The following is a 19,657-nucleotide window of genomic DNA, read 5'->3' on the forward strand; positions in this document are numbered from 1 at the left end:
AGTCCTGGCTCTCAGTATACATTCTACAAATGCTATAGACTGCTACCCTGGGCCCTCATTACACAACACACTACTCTTCTACTAGGCTCACGGGCTACCAGAGAGACCACCAACAGTTCTGCACCTACAGTAAGGAGATGCTCCACTTCATACATAGACTCCAGTTTCTTTCCAAATGAATTAGTGAGATCAGACATATCAGTATATTAACTCAGAAGGGACCCATTGAAGCCAGGCTTGTACCCTAAAAGGTGGTTTAAAAGTAGTCCAATGAGAAAGCATGATATAAGGACCCTCAGGGCATCTTTCTTTCCCCTGCTATCATCACCCTTATTCCCTTATGCCATAATTTCTCTTATCTTGAAGAGGAGAGATCCCTTTTTCATATTTCTTCCACGTTCTGCTGAGCACAGACTTTAGCTGTGAGCACAGCATTCTGAAGGTTCTTGATGTTCTAACAGTTCCTCTCTTCAATATATGCTAACTTCCTTCTTGGGGGAGGGGCCTCGGGGCTCAATGGAACATTGATGTCCTATTGATGGACATCCTTCCTCCTTCAGATGCTCTCACACCTTTTTAGTCCTTGAATGAATGATGAGTGTGCTTCCATATTTTATCCAGCACTGTGTGTACCCTTTAAATATGTGCATATACATGCATACATATATATGTATGTATGCATGCATGTATGTATGTACCTGTAACTGTAAAGCTGATAGAGTAAGTGACCGTTGTAACTGAAAGATATATTCACATGACTCTGAGTTTACAAGATGAAAACATAAAGTGGCTCTTTATCTTCCTTTGCTTGTCTATATGCCTCTGGTGACCAAACAAAATTTACTTGGATTAAAACCTTTTTGCAAAGCACAAAAGGTTAACCTCTGATTCTCTCTCTAGTTCTTCTTTTTCTCTTTGCTTATATATATTTTCCTCAGTGTTAGGTAATGAGTAAGAAAACCAGAAGTTACCATGGACTCTATGTTAATTAGTCCTGTTATTCCAGTGCTTCAAAGTACAGGATAGTTCATCAAGCTCTGGAAAACAGGAAGCAGAGTAAAGAATCTCACTGCCAACGGCAAAGTGTGCCCGGACAAAATGGGGCTGCTTGCCTAGCACAACGGTGCTCAGCCCAAGATGGACAAGAGCCTAAAAGCTATGCCCTGCCCCTTCTTCTTTGTCCTTCTGCATTCATTAGTCCTTCCAAACACAGACTCCAAGTCCAGAATGCAGCCAGAGCTTCAGCAGTTTATTTGGGAATGACTCAAAGAGCCCTTTAGGACCTCTCATCTGCTTCTCTATATTTTCTTAATGATGCCTTTGCTGTTTCTTCCTTGCCACTTCCTTTAGTATATGGGCGTGTGCACCTGTGTGTGTTTTTATCTGCCTGTTATGTTTGCCTGTGGTTACCATTGTACATGTGTATGTATCTATATATGTTTACCTTCTCCACCACCTTGGCAATCATGCATAAACCAACACTATTTTTGGACAGCAGTGACAAAGTGGCTCCAAGGTGGGAATGTGTGGTGCTCTCCTGTGCAAGGCTGGCACATGTTTCCAGTGAGGGGTAAGATAGCAAATGTTTTAGATTTTACATGCCGTATAGTCCCTATTTTAACTGTTAATAGTTGACTTTGTAGCCAGAAAGCAGCCATAGCAAGGTGCAGACCTCCCGGGAAGGTTACTTTGGCACAGGGATGTGCTGCTTGTGGTCTTGATGGTGAGCCATAAACTCCCCTGTTCTTAATTTCCTTCTGTCATAGCCCTACACCATCACCCTGAAAAAGTGCCAAGTTCAGGATCTGGACACATCATCCCCAACAGACATATGAAAAGTTCCATGTGGGACTTCAGCATCCTGAGACAAATGCAAGTGCTAGCTTGCGCTTCTTGTGGGTTTCATTAAACTGCAGATGTTCTTAGACTGATAAACTATTATTTCAGATGCAATAAACCTCTCTTTAACCAAAAAATGGCATTCTTCTCTTTTCTCTTGATCTGCGATGTCACAATTCTTTATCCTAATCTCTCTCTCTCTCTCTCTCTCTCTCTCTCTGTCCAGCCATGCTCTCCTCTGTACAAATGAAAACAAACAAACCATCCATTGGCTAAAATCCCAGGGCTGAGTCCCCAGAGCTGCATATCCTGAGTTACTCAGCAATGTCCCAAGCCCAGCAACTGTGCAACATAATCCAGGCACCTAACCACACCAGTCACCTTTTCTGATCTTTCCCCAACACTCTCTCTCTCCCTCCACTTTTTGTAGGACTGACTGACTACATAACAGCAGTTTTTGCGTCACTACTCTTTCCCAGCCCTGAAAGCCTGATTTGTCATCAGTTTAGATTCTTATACAGCTTGAGACCCAAAGGCAAGATTGTAGGCAAGCAGTGGCTGTAAAGACGGCAGACACCGTTGCTTTTTGGTGGCAGCTGGAGGGTCATTTCAAGCCATTTAATATAAAGCCAAACACTGCAAGTTCTGAGGCACTCACATCTGTTGGTTTTCAATTGAACTCACGCTGAGTTATAAATCAGATTTATGCTAACCAATCTTTGGGGGGACAAGGCACAGCATATTGATGTGCTTACCCCTGTCTCCATATAAATACGGCTGCTGGGAGCAGAAACTCCATCCTTGAAGTGCTCAGGGAGATTACCTTCAGAAGGCATGTCAGGGACAAAAACAAACTCAAATCCTGTCCTAGGGGAGCTAGAATCCTGAAACAAGATGGCCGTTGAAATGAGAGGCAGAATCGACAATAACAGCAAAATGTCACCGCACCACTCCTGCCTACACAGCGGCATTTGCTTTTCTGCCCTCTATTTTCTCTTTCTGCCATCCCTGGGTCTTCATCTTTCTCACAGATCATCTGGTCAGCTTTTAAACTCATGTGCTCACTGGGCTCCTGCTGTTCTGCTTGGCTCTGCTGGAGATGGGTTCTTCACTCATCAATTCAAAGTTTGCTCCTAGACTCTCTCCCTGGAAGTTTCCTGTTTACAGTTGGGATGGTGCATTGGTTACTATTATCAAGAGAAATTCTTCAGTCTCTCTGACAAAGCAGGCAGATCTGCTCACCCTAGTTACTCCTCAATCCCGTAACCACACTATAAACCTACATGCAGCTCATCTGACCCTGGATTCACAATGACCAATGAGAGCTATCAGGTAATTTTTTAATCATTAAGTTACTCTTAACCCAGCAACTTCAAATAAGTCCTTTATTTTGCTCATAGTTTGGGGATCAGGAATTGAGAAGAAAATGACTAGGAATTTTTTTACTTAGACTCATTCAAGTAATTGACAACAGATATCTACCAGGGATTCAGTCTTCTAATTTCTCATTGACATTGGCTATTAGATACCTAACAGCCAGTATCTGTTGTGTGGCCTGCCCTCTCATTCCTAGAAGCTGACTCCACTAGAAAGTATCTCTAGAAGCAATTCTGTAAAAGATGTGGTCCAAGAGCCCAAGGCCAAAGCTGCAAGGTGACCTGCCTCTTCGTCACATATACCTCAAGGGATCCAGCGAGCCTGTCAAAGAACACACAGACCCCGCCCTCCACCCCTGCACTTGGACATGTTTTCTCAATGGAGGGAAGTATGTCTGAGACTTGTTCCTTGTTTAATCCACCACAAGGCCAGACCTGTTGCTCTGCAGACCACAGAGCAACCTGCAGAAGACAGATGAGCTAGACCATGGCATGACTTGTATGGAATCTCCTAGAGAATAGAGGGAGGGAACCAGGACCCTCATGAAGGAAAGGCTTTCAGTAGTGAGGTATGGAAGATGACCTTACAAAGGTATGACCTCTCAGGGCCTACTTCTTCCACTGTCTGTGTAACCAGAGCAAGGGATGTGACTTCTGTATTCTCCAGTTCAGTTTCTTCATCCAAAAAAACTTGTAATGCTGCTATTTTTTCAGTTGATTGTAGAGATGAAATGGGCCTGAATGAGAAATGTATGGAATAGCACTTACTACAGACCAACAACTGAAACATGTTCCTAAATCAATAGATGTTATACTGAGCAAACAGATGCTGTCTCACTGAGTAGGACTATAGGGCAGGCCATTAAATTTGCTGTGAAGACTAATAAAATCTCTACCTGATCAGAATTCCATACTATCATCTTGGCCTGGGTAGGGGGAGGATATCCCTCTTGCTCCATTCTTCCTATCTGCTTTCTTCTCTCTAGTCTCCTTTTACTTCTCTTCAACTCTCTGATTTTGCCCATGCCAGTTCTAATTTGGGGCTTCCTCTTGGGAAGCCATAGGTCACCTCTGCTGCTGTATTTTCATATGGTATCAATACTAAGCTCCCAGCATTCCTTGGTGCCAATAAGGTATTCTGGAGTGGGTAAGATATGGTCCTATTGAGGTCAAAAGTCTGAAGTGCTTGCACTTCAGTGTGAGTTCCCACTAGAGAGAGATGGCATTCACAGTTGCACCCTAAGGAGATATGAGCATTTCTGGTACTTCTGCATACATCCACTCCTCCTGATTCTTTGGAAGAGTACTGTGACATTTTTGTGCTAAGAATTTGGGCACTGTCTTCCCTGTGACACAGGTATGGTCTAGTATCTGTGTTTTATCATCTCATAGTCTCTGCAGTTGAAGATGTAGGACTTCAGTTACTCCACTTCACCAGGAGTGGAGGCTAGTTCTCCCAACACGTCTAAGTAGCCTGTTTCCAGCACACCGCTCTACAGTGGCATCCACCATGCCCCACAGAGAGCTACTTACCACCATGCCTGCTTTAAGAAAAGTGAATGGCCTAGAGCCCAAACAAACACCTGGTGTGCAGGTGGCCTGTCATCAGGCATGCTTTCCAGACTCTATCAAGTCTACCCTCAGGGCTGGTGGCTCAGGAGAGCCAGAGCTCCATGAAAGTCAGAAAGAAACTTTATCATCTGCCAGCACACAATAACCGCTTGTGTGTGTATCCCTCAGGCATGCAGGATGCATTTTCCTATTTAAAAATGACCTGAAACTTACATCATGAAGGCACTTCAGCTTTGATTACTTTGCCTAGTACTGTCTTGAGGGCAGAACATCTGTCAACGACTGTTACAAAGCCTAAATCCTTTACTCAGTCATGTTAAATCCTCAGGATATTAGCCTTCCTCCTTGCTTTAAAAACAAACTTCTTAGTCCATCACTACCCTCAACGTTGGACTGGGCACCTCAGTATTCTTCATGTCACTAACCTTTTCTGGCACAATCCTCATCACTGACTAGATATCAGGAACCCGGGACAAGAGCTGGCTTTGAATAGAGTTCTCACATACCATGGCCAAGAGGCAGTGCAAATACATGTGGTGATCCTTTGAGAGACTTTCTCTCTGGTACAAAGAGAGCCTTGACTTGGGTCTGGTGAAATGATTAAGCCCTTAAAAGCATTTGTTACTCTTCCAGAGTTTGGTTTCTAGCATCTAGGTCAATATACATTTGCCTATAATTTCATCCAGGGCATTGGGCACTTTCTTCTGATGTTTAAGGACACCTACACACATGTGATACACACACAGAGAGGGAGAGAGGGAGAGAGGGAGAGAGAAAGGGAGAAAGAAGAGAGAGAGAGAGAGAGAGAGAGGATAACTGGCTTTTAAGGAAAGCCCATGAAGGACGGAAGATGCCTCCATGCTGTCCAGTTCCCAGAGCTGTGTGTACATCATTGTTGTTTCAAAGTTTCAAAAGAAGAACAATGAAGCTCTAGGAGGGCAGTATCTACAGTCAGATATGCACCCACATTAATCCCAAGGATGGTCTCAGACATGCTGGAGCAGAAGAGACAGGGTTTGTCACCGTGTTGTGCCAAGATTTCATAGAGGTTTAATTCCCACCAGGAGAGGAGCCCTGAGCAGCTCTGTTCAGGCTCTGTAATGCACAAATTTTAATGTTTCTTTTCTTTATTTCTGAAAACTAATTAATCCACTTATTTAAGAAGGACTCTCATGTGGCTCAGATTGGCCAGGAACTCACTACATAGCCAAAGATGGCCATGAGCTCCGAGCTTCCTGCCACATCTCCTTAGTGCTGGAGTTATGTACCTACAATGATATATCCAGTTCATGCCATGCTGGGATCCAGCCAGTGTTTCATGCATGCTAGGCAAGTGCTCAACTAACTGAGCTACATCCCCAGCCTGTGCTCTGATGTCTGGAAGGAACCTGGATACTCAACAGTACGGGAATGTGGGCACTCCCTGACATCACTGGAGCAGAGTCCTAGGGGAACTGCATTGTCCCTTCAACTGGCATCCAGGTGACCAGGGATTCTGGACTCTGAAGCAACATCAGAGGGGATGTGGACTTTGTTCTTCCCTTGAACTTCCTATGGCCTTTCTCAGCAGGAATCAGGGCTGATACAAAGAGATGCCAGATGGTCTGCAGGCTGGTTCAGGAAACCATGACCTTGATGCTGAAGCGATCCTGCTGCATTTAGAAAGCAAGTGAGCCCCCAAGGGCTGCCTCATTTTGGAACTCTGCCTTGCAGAGCTTTGGCACTACATGCTGGAGGATAGAATATGGAACATGAGCAGTCAGCCAAAGGAGACCATTATTCTCATACAGAAAAATAGCACTCCTCTTGCTGTTAAGCTGTGGTCATCTAAGGTTTTTATGGCCATTAAGTGGGGAGTGGTTGTCTAAGGAATACTGTAGTTAGAAGCTTCCCACCCTCATGGCTTCACCTAGAGACACGGGGAATGGTGCACATCTCCCATACTTCTCTAAAAACATTGCTTTGCTTTGACTGAACTGAGTTTCTCCCTGGGTTTGCTTCATAGACCTTAAAAATAGCAACCAGTAAGGCCTGCTGGCCTGGTATTTCCTGGAACCACCCATTGCAGGACACTGGGCTCAGGCTGTCAAGAGTTCTTTCCCTGAGTCACTCCCACCCCACCCTCTGAGTCCAGGAGGAGTGCTAGGAACCAGGGGTGAACTGGTGACGTCCCTTCCTGACCCTGGGGTGGTGAGAAACTAAAATGTCCCGTGAAGCTCAGGCAGTCCGGCTGGCGGCAGCCAGAACTGAGGACTGAGCGTGGTGTTAGAACACAGAGACTCAGCAGCATTCTGTGTGTGGCATGGCTGTCTCTTCTTTTAAGAATACATTGTGAATTAAGGTGGAATTACATCAGCTTTCCTAGCATGAACTACACAGTATTCTTTCCTTAACCTGCACTCTCACTTGGAAAATGATTCAGACATCCTCCCCAACTGACATTTTGCTGTGAGATCACTGGCATCTGAATAAAGGCACAGAGGTGACTCCTAGCATTTCCCAGGGACTGACATGAACCATGTGGCCTCGCTTAGGAAGCGTTATAAGACTCTGCTTGTCAGGCTAAGGAAGGACCCACTCCCACTCAGAGTTCAGTTGTGTTTGCCTCTGAGAATACAGGCTGTTGAGTAAATAAACAACAAATCAAAACTATCACAGTCAGATAGATGCAACACAGGTAGTGTTTCCTGTCTGAGTGTTGATTCCCTAAGCTACTGGAGGCCACACAGGAACAAGTCAGGGGTCTGGTACCATGCCACCTCCACACTCCTACAGATGATGCAGGAAAAATTAGAGAAGCAACTGAGAGGTTCGTGAGCTTTGGTGTATGGAGAGAATAAACAAAAATAAGAAGGCCAACCTAGAAATATGCCTACTTCCAGCATCAAGGACCCTGTCCTGGTCACACTTGTGAAGGCAGACTTATGAAGGATGCTAGGGAGGCCTCTGTTTTCCCATTCCTTGCCTGGACATGTTTTCCTTTCTCAGCATTTTACAGGGTGAGTTGCAGCCTTGAGACTTGTCTGGCATGTACTTTTTGACACTTTTCCTGTTGGAAGTTGATTTATCATATGCAATGCAAATTCAGCAATCCCAGTTCTTTTGTATATAAAGAGGGTTACAGTGACTATCAGTTGAAGGAAGTTTGAGGTCACTCCTAATTTTGTCCTTCATGTATGATGTACTACCTTCCCTTGGGGCATGCCATGTCTGACTGGCTGTCCCCTTCAGAATGTCTTCAGTCCCCATCCATCACCTCCTGTGAGTACAAAGACAAGCAGTGGAAAAAGGTAACTCCAGGACACCATGAAGGTATTCCCAGAGGATCTGGACCTAGTGTGTGACCTGACCCCTCCCAACTATGTGAGGTCAGAAGCACCATTTGCCCTGGCTGAGCCCTTAGTGTCAGCAAACAGCCTCTAGCCTTGATTGAAATAATAAACCACTTTATTCTCACTTTAGAAATCAAGTCTTTTATGTCAAAGTGACCCTTATGCATGATATAGTTTTTATGAACTATTAAAATTTTTTTGACTGAAAACTCTTTTGCCATTCTCACCCAACTAGAAGAATTGAAACAATTCTGTGTTTTATGAAAACTTTCCTCATCATTCACCCCGTTGTCTCTATTTTAAATTTCAGGGTCAATTCATTGAGTATTTAAACCAGGAGGCCAAATTCAGTCCAGAAATCAAGAAGTTCTCTTGAACTACTGAACAGTAAGAGCTGTCTCTCCCTCAGCCTGTGGTGACAACCACTTCTACATTTGATGGACTTTTTTTCTGTTTATGTATTATAATAAAGTCATATGGTGCTGACATCTAGGCTCACACAAATCATGAATTTCATTATATCAGCTCAAAGGACACAGCAACCAATGAGTCCTAACTAACCAAAGAAACAGTTCTACCCAGAGATCTTTGCAGGAGCAAGGGTATTGTGTCCTTCAGCAGAAAGCTAGATTGAAAGACAATGCTAGAGTCATCCCATGGTACCTTCTACTTAAAGTGTTGATTGACTTGATGTCAGTGAACCTGGCATCTCTTAGCCATGTGGACAGGGTTGTTCTGTTTTCTACTTGACCCTCTTATGCTGATAGAGAGGCCCAAAGCAAAGGAAGGAGGAATTCTAAAGCAACCATAGTTCTCCACTGGAGCTCCAGCTAAAGCGTGCTGGCCATGGCGACCTGGGTTGTCCCAGCAACTGGGCTTCATTTTCTAAACCCATAACCCCTAAGATTTGTCAGTGGGTGGAATTATTTTCTTAGGTTTCCTGTCTTGGCACTCCAAAACTGAACTAAATTTGTTTGGTGGCTTCAAGAAGACTTGGAAAATGTTCTGCATAATTTCTCAAACTGAAAATTAAAGTGCCAGCACATAGATAAATCAGTTTCTAACAACTCCGAATGTGCCTTCCTGCTGGGTAGCTTTTGTCGCATCAAAAGGTGCTGTGCAGACAGGCTTCTGGGGAAGATGAGAAAGCACTGTTCTTATCCAGTGCTGGAGTGTGCACGCTACAGCACTGGCTTATAGGACACAATGTGCCTCTGGCGCAATAGTGGCATGGCTGTGTGGAGTAGCTAACTACTTTCCAATTAGACTTGAGGCCTCTTGTTTTTGAGGGAAAGGTTCCCAGGGTTGGTGGCCTTCTTTGTGATAATGCCAGTGGCATTAGAGCGCTTGACTGAGATCTCGTAGAAGCTGAAGACTCTGTGACATCAGCAAAGCAACTGAAACCTATTAGCATGCAGACTTCTGTTCATCTTAGTCACCCAAGGGCTCTAGACTACCTGGAGAATCTGCCCTCAGTGACAGGAAGAATGACTGCCAGTGTTCCCCATTACCTGTGATACACTCACTGTTCCCCTATAGTCAACCATACATATGGTTGGATCTCTGCTCTTAACACAGTTACCCCAGCACTTCCTTGCTGTAAACTTCTGTACATGCAACTTCTTCTCTGACACCTATTGCTTTCTCTTGCCTCAGCCTGCTGGCCACATCTATGGATCTTTGAATCAAACACCTTCGGATCAAAATATGCATTTAAAAAAATTCTCAAAAGGTTGTCTCAGATGAGAGCTGAGTTGCGGGCCACAGGAAGGACAAGCAGGGATACAGGTTTATTTTGTGTGTCCTGTCTTACTTTTTTCTCTTGCTGCCTGAGTTCTGTCCCATTAAACATGAGCTATTTTTTCCTATGGGTTTGGTCAACTGCTCCTTCTGGGAAAACACTGGGAAGGCAGATGATGATGATGATGATGATGATGATGATGATGATGATGATGATGATGATGTAGTCTGTGTCCCTGTGTCCATCTGTACCCAGAGGTGGTGGATGAAGCAGAACTTCAGGGCATCTGAATGGGCTGGACATGGGGTGACAGGGGCACCATGATTCTTCCCTGGTGAGGAGCCTGATAAAAGCCAATGGCTTTAGGAGATATAGATATTGCAACAGCTGAAGTGGCTAAATGAAGGTTATCAGAGCCTGGGCAGAATTGGTAACTAGGTTCTCAAATCCCAAAACTCAAGCAATGGAACCAATTTGAGAGCTAAGATTATTAGCACTGAAGCAAGGAAAAAGCTCCAGCAGCTGCTATTTCATAGGAAGGATGCTTTTTTGAGTCATCCAAACGGGGTAGAGAGATGGCGATCTATGGTGTGTCGCAGTGACCAGTGGATCATTGAAGCATTCAGACTACGTGGGAATCCATGATTAGAACCAAGAAAGAGTACTTAGCAAGATGCTACCTTCCTGAAGGAGAAGACACGGGGTAGCTGCCCGTGGGTCTGTGGGGTCAGAGGGATCACCAAGTGAGAGATCAAGGAGCCAGATGAGTGAGGAGATTCACACAGGGGCTTGTCATGTGCATGTTCAGGGGCACACGTCAGCACAGCACATCCAGAGGATGACGGAGTGCATTCAAACTATGGTAGTCTAGCAGTCACTGAAAGCATGAACACCAGCACCATTGAGGCTGCAGCTGCTGAAGCTCAGAGGCTTGCCCCCTGCCTCCACCTCGCCCTTCTCACCAGTTTAATAATGAAGCCATAAGAGACCTTGAGATGGAAAAATCCCTCAGCCAGCAGAGAACGCAGCTGGGAGCTCCAGATTTAGTGTCTGTGATGATGTCAGGGAGGGGGGTTATTTTTAAGCCCTCATCTTTCAAACGTAAAACCAAGAACAACAACAAAAAAAGGGAGGGGGAATTCCTGGGCTCCTGGAATAGCCCCATGAAACACTATCTAAACTCCACCTCTCTTTAGAACTTTCTCCATAAACAAGGCCGTCTGTTTCTGAAGCCTGACTTTTATCATCCTCAGCGGCAGCAAAACACGGAGGCTTGCCAGGGTCCAGACAGAATTCTTTACCTTTGACACATTTGTGCACACTTTTCTAAAAGAGCAGAGAGGTCTGCCATGGCATCAAGAGCTGGAGGAGAAGAAACACGTGCAAATGCTGAGAAGTTCTGTAGCACTCTGCCTCAGACAGGGGTGCCTGGGATATCCAAGTTGCTTCACATCCCCTGGGGACTGTGGGTGGTGAAGGTCATGTTTCCATATTATGGCTTTAGTTTTTTGTTTTTTGTTTGTTCACTTGCTTGTTTGAGAAAGGTCTCACTGTGGAGTCCAGGCTGTCCTTGAACTTATGATCTCCCTGCCCCATCTTTCTAAGTACTGGGATTACATACCAGCAACCATGTCTTCTTTGTTTTAATTTTTTCATATTTTCATACACACACATATACATATGTAAAAGGTACTTTGACCATATCTTCCCAGTATCCTTTCTCATGCCCTTTTCACTGCCATTGAGCCTCTTCATCCCAACAAATGTTCCTCTCACATGTCCTGTGTGTATGTGGATGCCTGTGCAGGGGTGTGTGTGTGTGTGTGTGTGTGTGTGTGTGTGTGTGTGTGTGTGTTGCTTGCATGGTTCAGGATTATTCACTTAAGCAGTAGAGGTAGCTAGAGGCTACCTCACTGAGGAATGACTCCTTAGCCACTGCTAACTGCCTCATAACCCCTCATAGAAAGGGGTCTTCATGATGGAATGTTGGTTGGCCCTGTCTTTTGCAGGGCTTGAAGAGGTAACCCTGGCAGCTGTGAGTTCATGTGTTTAACAACAACGTCCTGGTCAGAAGACAGCATCTCTCTGCACCCCTCCCCATCCTCCACCTCTTACATTTGTCCCAAGCTGTGGAGGGAGTGACACAAATGTCTGGCGTATGAGCAATCAAGTCACTTGTTCTTATCACTTTAGTGAGTCGCCAGCCTCTACACGAACCACTGCAAACAGAAGCGTCTCTGATCAAGGCTGAGAGCACCTCCAAGCCAAAAGCATAAATATTCAGAAGGCAACTGGACAGCACATCAGCTTCATAAAATATCTGTGTTAGGTTCTCTCCTAGGGCCCAAGACATTCCCAGCCATGGACCTTCTGAAACAGCTGTGTGACCCTGTGTGCAACAATAGTGGCCTGTCAGTGAGATCTACCATGGGCACAATAGTGGCCGGACTGTTACAGGGGTAATTAGCACTTTCTGATTGGAGATGAGGCCTACCACTAGAGGAAAATCGATACCATGTCTTAAATGTGCATCCTGCTGGGAGATGGACAATGGCACTGCTCTTCCTATTTCAGGCTCAGCATCAAATGGCTGTTTCTTATAGAACTATGACTCACAGTTCACAGTAGTGCTAAGCCAAGTCTTTCACAGTCCAGCTGATTGCTTTTTTATATCAAAGGTTCAAGCTGATTCAGACTGTCTGCTCAGGTTTGGGGATTTTAAGCAACTCTAACACACTGGAAGCCCACTAACGGCTAGTCACAGGAGACCTCTCGGAGCCTCGTAGAAGGGCATCCTGGAGAAGCAAATGCCTGAGGTTATAATGGCTGCATGGTGTCATTAGCTGAAATGGGCATGGGTGCACCGGGTGTGTCCGCAGCATATGAGGTGTCACCGCGCCTCTCTGGACCCAGATGCAGTGGCTCTGTCAAGTGAGAGCGTTCTGTGGTCATGGTAAGCGACAGCTCAAAGTGAGTCAGAGGATACAGCAGAGCTTCAGTATCCTTTCTCCAGAGCTCCGCATGGTTGGAGATTGTTTTTCATATTGTGCAATATTAACACGTGTAATAAGCGGCATCAGGGGTGGGACTCTTGTCTAAACATGACATTCATTCCTGTTTCATCTGAATTTGCACACACAGGTTGAAGGCAGTTTTACACAACACATATTACAACTGTGCTTTAGTGGTGCCCTTGACACGTGGAGTGTGAAGGTTACAAATCATGACATCATGTGCATGCTGAAAAAGTTTTAAATTTTAGGGCATTTTTCAGATTTTCAGATGAAGCATGCTCATTCTGTATATTAATTTCTGAAAATGTGAGAGCAGAAAGTAGAAAAGTTATGTTTCTAGACCCAGACCATAATCCCCTTACCTAATAACTCAGAAGTATCATGGCTTCAGCCTGGGGAGTCTGTATTATGTATCGTGTGTTAATTGTCTTATTTGGGATGACACATGGTCCTGAAACTTAGCATGTCAAACCAACAAACATTTATTAAGGCACTAAGTTTACTCACTTTCTGAGGGTCAGAGAGTCGAGTGTGACTTAGCTCGTCACTGGATTGAGGTCTCTCATGGATATCTAGGAAGGATGCTGGTTGCAGACACTGTTAGCTGAAGGACTGAGCACAGTTTGGGGAACTGTTTCTTTTTAAAATTTTTTATTAATATTAATTAGTTAATTAAGGTTAATTAACTGTAATATTAACTGTAATTAATTACAGTTTACTCACTTGGTATCCCAGCTGTAGCCCCATCCCTCATAATCCCTCCCTTCCTCCCTCATCTCCTCCCATGCCCCTCTCCAAGTCCACTGATAGGGGAGGTCCTCCTCCCTCTCCATCTGGCCCTAGCCTATCAGGTCTCATCAGGACTGGCTGCATTGTCTTCCTCTGTGGCCTGGTAAGACTGCTTCTCCCTCAGGGGGAGGTGATCAAAGAGCCATCCCCTGAATTCATGTCAGAGACAGTCCCTGTTCCCATGACTAGGGAACCCATTCGGATACTGAGCTGCCATGGGCTACATCTGTGCAGAGCGGTTCTAGGTTGGGAGCTGTTTCTAAAGTTGATTCATTGAGTGCTCACCTGTGGGCTGTGTGAACTTCTCTAGAGGAATGCCGGACAGTCTTCCAACAAGACAGCAGGCTTCCCCTCCTGGAAATGGTCCAACACTGCTTCAATATAAAACACAGTCTCAGCTCAAAAGGAATACGAGAGTTTATTCTGGAGGCAAATGACACTAATCATAGCCAGGAAACAGATTCAGGTTGTCCTTAAATGCCACGTTACAGTGTGGAAATGAATTCATGAAGTTTTTATAGTTATAGGAGAAAATAAAGCCATAAATCAAGGCTTTTTTTTTTTTTCAAACAGTTGGAGATAGTCCAAAGGCAATTTGGCTATAGATATTCAACCTTCCAATTCTCCTCAACCACAAGCCCAAATCAGTCAATCAGTCTTGTGGAACCTTTAGCATAGGTGAAGCATTTTGTTTTTATTTTTTATTTTGATTTCTGGGAATGTCAGTCCAAATGAGTGACACAGAAGAGCATAAAGCAGCATCTTTTTCTGACCTAGCTTTGGAAGATGCACTACCACATGGGCCTTATTTTGTATCTAGTCAGTCAGTCAGTCAGTCCAACCCCACCTCAGGAAGGAGGAATCAAATTCAACTTCTTTCTGGAAACCTGTAGATGTGCTTGGAAGTCATGATCATGCCACAGTCCAAGTTCTTTGCCAGCTGCACAGGTTGTCTCAGAATTTAAAATGATTCATAGGTAAGGATTTTAAAGCATGCAGCTGAAGCCCGCAGTCATCTCAGAAGATGGGTCTTTCTGAGAACTGGAACTCTTAAGGTCCCTGTCAGGAACTAGCTTCCTTCATACTGTGGCAGCTGAATCTCAGGTAAGAAAGTTACACAGAAATTTCCAGAAAGATTCCACCATGCTGTGATCAATTCCTGCTTTTGGCAGAAATACTGAAGCCCACATATTGGACAAAGAATCCTTGATGTCCTCAAGTCTTACCCCAAGTCGTATCTGGAGAGCCTGCACCTATGCATCCTGACTGGCTACAGAGTGGCAGCAGAGTGCTGGGGCGATGGCCCAGTTTGTGATGTGCTTGCTGCATGAGCATGGAGACCAGAGTTCAGGCTTACAGACAGCATCCGTGCAAAACTCAAGGTGTGGTGATACATTCCTGTAATCTCTGCAGTGGGAAGATGGAGTTCACTGGCCAGCCAGGCCAGCTGAATCAGTGGGCTTCAGTGGTGGTGAGGGACACCACCTCAGAACGTAAAGCACAGAGTGGATGAAGAAGACAACCAACATCAATGCCTGGCCTCCAGGTGCATCTATGTATACATGCATTTGCACACATACACAAGCACAGACAGATATATCCAACACACACACAAAAACACACACAGAGGGAGAGAGAGAGAGTAGCAGTGGGGATTGGTCTAAGGGTAATAATATAGTCCTTTAGAGCTATAAAGGTATGATTACCACTGTCCTAGTGAGCAGATTGTGCTGGCATTCTGTGTTGTTTTGGACTACAGAGAAGGGAGTCTGCCTCTTCCTTTTCTGACCCTCGCCTCTCCCATGGGAGCACTTTCCCCAGCTCTGGGCAGCGTTTTTCCTGTTCTCAGTCGTTGTCTTCCAGCCCCTGGTCTGGGTCCTGCATTGCTAATGAGCTTGCTGGCTGAATGGCCCTTCTTTCCCCTGAGTGTGTGCACCAGGAAGGAGGGCCCTCTTCATAGGGACTGTTACCCTGTCAAGGGTCTGGCAGTCACCCGGAAGGAGGGTACTGAGTCCTAGACAGTACTTTTTTAATATAATTTTTTTATTTATTACAGTTTATTCACTTTGTATCCCAGCTGTAGCCCCATCCTAGTCCCCTCCCAATCGCGTCCTCCTTCCCTCCCTCATCTCCTCCCATGGCCCTTCCCTAGTCCACTGATAGTGGAGGTCCTCCTCCTCTTCCATCTGGCCCTAGCCTATCAGGTCTCAGCCAGGACTGTCTTTCATAGTCTTCCTCTGTGGCCTGGTAAGGCTTCTCCCCCCTAAGTGGGAGGTGATCAAAGAGCAGGCCACTGAGTTTGTGTCAGGGACAGCCCTTGTTACCCTTACTAAGGAAACCCACTTGGACACTGAGCTGCCATAAATTCTACATGAATGGTCCTTGGTTGGAGTATCAGTCTTAGAAAAGACCCCTAGGCCCAGATTTTTTGGTTCTGTTGTTCTTCTTGTGGAGCTCCAGACCCTTCCAGGTCTTTTTATTTCTCCTTTCTTTCATAAGATTCCCTGCACTCTGCCCAGAGTTTGGCTATGAGTCTCAGCATCTGCTTTATACTCTGCTGGGTAGAGTCTTTCAGAGGCCCTCTGTGGTGGGTTCCTGTCTTGTTCCTTGTTTTCACCTTCTTCTGATGTCTATCCTGTTTGCCTTTCTGAATGAGGATTGAGCATCTTACCCAGAGTCCTCCTTCTTGCTTAGCTTCTTTAGGTGTACAAATTTTAGTATGATTATCCTATATTATATTATACAGTACTTTTTTAAAATAGAGGCTAGGAAGACTGAAAAAAGTTTCTTTGGAGGAAGAATCTGAGGATTCTGGAGGTGATGTGTAGAAGAAGAAAGGACTGGTGTGATATCAGCCTTTTGATACAGTTTGAAGGGTGCTAAGCCTCACAAAGAAGTGATTAGGCTGCAATCCACCTGGCAATTCTGATGCCTTGTATGCTGGCTTTCTCTGAATGTCCTTCTTCCATGCACTTGATGTCAGGGATTTGGGCAGATACAGAATGCTCCAGAATGAATCCAGAGGAAATGGAACATATCAAATCCTCCTTTGAAATGACAAGCTTCACACTTAAGGCTTCTCTTTGGGTGACTTATATATCAACCAGACTTTATAAACATCAAAATCTAACCATCTATCACAGTTAAGTCATAACAAGAAGGATGTCAGGTTTCACCGAGCAGGTGCAATTCTAGGATAGGAGAGGTGATGGGCTTGGAGTGTAAATTTTTGACAAGTGTGCACTGTTCTTGATGTCAGCTCCCCATCCACACTTGCTCTCCTTAGGTACATTCACACAGAAACACAGTCCCAGTGTTCTCTAGTTCCTATCTCTCTTCATCCCCTACTGAATTCCCTTATACTACAATATGGATGCCCCTTTCTATGGGGACCCACCCAGGCTTTGAAGATGATGGTAGAGCTGTTCTGTCAGTGATGAACACACCTAGATATCAGAGAGTCTCAGCACAGCCGCCACCATCACTTCCCACACAAGTGACCAGTATGTGTCCTTGACTTTCTCTTCCTTGTTGTTGAACTAAAAAATAATATATGTAAATAAGAGTGGGAAGCCCAGATGATATAGTATCCATATCATTTCCACTGTCCCTGGTGTCTTTGAAACGGCTGAGGTGTGGGAAACATTTTTTTCTTTTAACTCTGTTAGTATTCTGTAAGAAAAAGCACTACATCCAGTAGCTGAGCATCATGTCATCTAGTATCAAACACAGCATGGAAGGTGGGAAAATCTTTGAAAATAAATGGAGACACCATGGCACCCGTAGGTTTCCTGGGGTGGTTTTCATACGGTAACTTGGGATGTAAAACTCAGTCTGTTGGCTATGGTTTGAATGACTGTCTTCCTTCCCCAACAGATCGACGTGAAAAGATTTGGTTCCCAGTCTGTTATTTATTCACGAACCACCTTGTTTTCGGGGGACAGGGTCCCTCACTGAACCCAGGGATAGAGCAGTTGTTCTCAACCTTCCTAATGCTTTGCCCCTTTAATGCATTTCCTCATGTTGTGACCCCAACCATAAAATTATTTTTGTTACTTCTTCATAACTAATTTTGCTACTGTTATGAATCATAATGTAAATAGTTGATTTGTAACCCCAATAGGATCGATACCCATAGGTTGAGAACCACCGAGCTAGAGGAAGGACAGCCACTTCCTCTGCTGAGTGCTCCTGCAGTACTGTGCTACCTGTCTCTCCACAGCCACAGAGGAATGGGGCCATCCACCTGAGTGCTGAGACCTCCTGTGAGTTGATTCACTTTGTCACAGTCACAGAAAGCTGCCTCCCACACAATTTCAATCAGCACTTCCCTGCTGGCAAGAATTCAGGCTAGTGTTTGTCACCTGTGAGACGTAAGCGTGGCTTTCAACATTCCTGTTCTAGAAACACTTTCATAAAAGTTTTATTTCCTCCCCATGAAGTTCAATCTAATACACAGATCAAGCAAGCCCCGGCATCTGGCCAGGGAATACATTCCTGCTTTAGAAGAAAAGCAAAAAGTAAATCCTGCTTATCACACCCATGTGTCTGTCCAGAATTGCAAATGCCTTTCCAGGAAGAAAATGGTGATGAAATGAATGCCACGGAGAAGCGCCTGGGATGCAGAGCAGCGGCTGCCAGGTCCCATGCTGAGAATCCCGCTCAACATCTGGGCACTGCAAGCACCTATCTCTTTAGACTGCTATTTTTCAATCTTCATTTCTAAACAACTGAAATTGGCTTCAGCAGAAACTGCCAATTCTGCTTATGTCTGTACAAAAGCAGTGCTATCATTAAAGTCCAGCTTTTCCCTCTCTGGAGCAACAAGCTAAGGGAAGGGAAGGGCGTTAAGGCTTGGTACCCTGCAGAAACCGGAGTCCTGCTCTGAGAACCATGTACCCGCTTTTACCACCATAACTCATCTCCACTCTTCATACATTTGAAGTTTGCACTCTAAGTTTGCTTGGCTATTTTGAGATACATAATTTTGTTAAGGTTTGAATATAAAATGTCTCCTACAGGCTTGCAGGTTCAGTGCTTGTCCCCAGCTTGTGGCCCTGTCTTGGGAGGTTTTGGAAACTTTAAGAGGAGGAAGTGGGTCTTTGTGGACAGATCCCTGTAAACTAGATGGTAGTCCTGACTTGCTTCCTTCCTGTGTGTCCTTCTCAGCTTCTTGTCCACTCAAAAGGAGAAAACTCTCTCTCACCTCATGTTCCCACCCCGAAATGTTCTGTCCCACTTCATGGGACTAAGTGATCATACACTGATGTTTGATGCCTTCCACAAGAATAAACAGTTTCTGGGGACTGGAGAGTTGGCTCAGTGGTTAAGAGCACTGACTGCTCTTCCAGAGGACCCAGGTTCAATTCCCAGCACCTACAGGATAACTTACAGCCTGTGACTCTAATTCTGGGAGATCCGACACCCTCACACATACATGCATGCAGGCTAAACACCAATGCACATAAAGTAAAAGTAAATATTTTTAAATGAACAATTTTCGCCTTTAGAACAATTTTTCTAGAGTATTCTTTTAACATTCACTCAAAAGCAATGACTCTAAATACACTATAATTAATTATAACAACCCTGCTGTATGACAGATCTCAAAAATCCTAGTTTAACTGACAGGTCAAACCCCTTGATTCCCACCCCCTCCTTTGTTCCCTCCTCCTTCTCCCTCACTCTCTATCTCTGTCTTTGTCTCTTATTCCCTGCCCTTTGTCTCTCTCCTTTATGCTGAGAACAAATCTCCTTTATGCAAACAAATCTCCCTTATGCTGAGAACTTGTCTTGGGGCATCTTATGCCGATTCTGGTCCTTTCACTTGGTATACTAGAAGGAATTTTTCATGCTGGAAATAAAATTAATGAAAAAGACCAACAATGATGAGGAAAATTGTATGCGCGTGCATGCGTGCGTGCGTGTGTGTGTGTTTGTGTGTGTGTGTTTAGGTGTGTGAGTGTGCACAAATGTAAATGTGTGTGTGTGTGA

This window comes from Psammomys obesus, unplaced genomic scaffold, assembly GCF_907164565.1.
Source record: "Psammomys obesus unplaced genomic scaffold, mPsaObe1.curated_primary_1811, whole genome shotgun sequence".
NCBI classification, from domain to species: domain Eukaryota; kingdom Metazoa; phylum Chordata; class Mammalia; order Rodentia; family Muridae; genus Psammomys; species Psammomys obesus.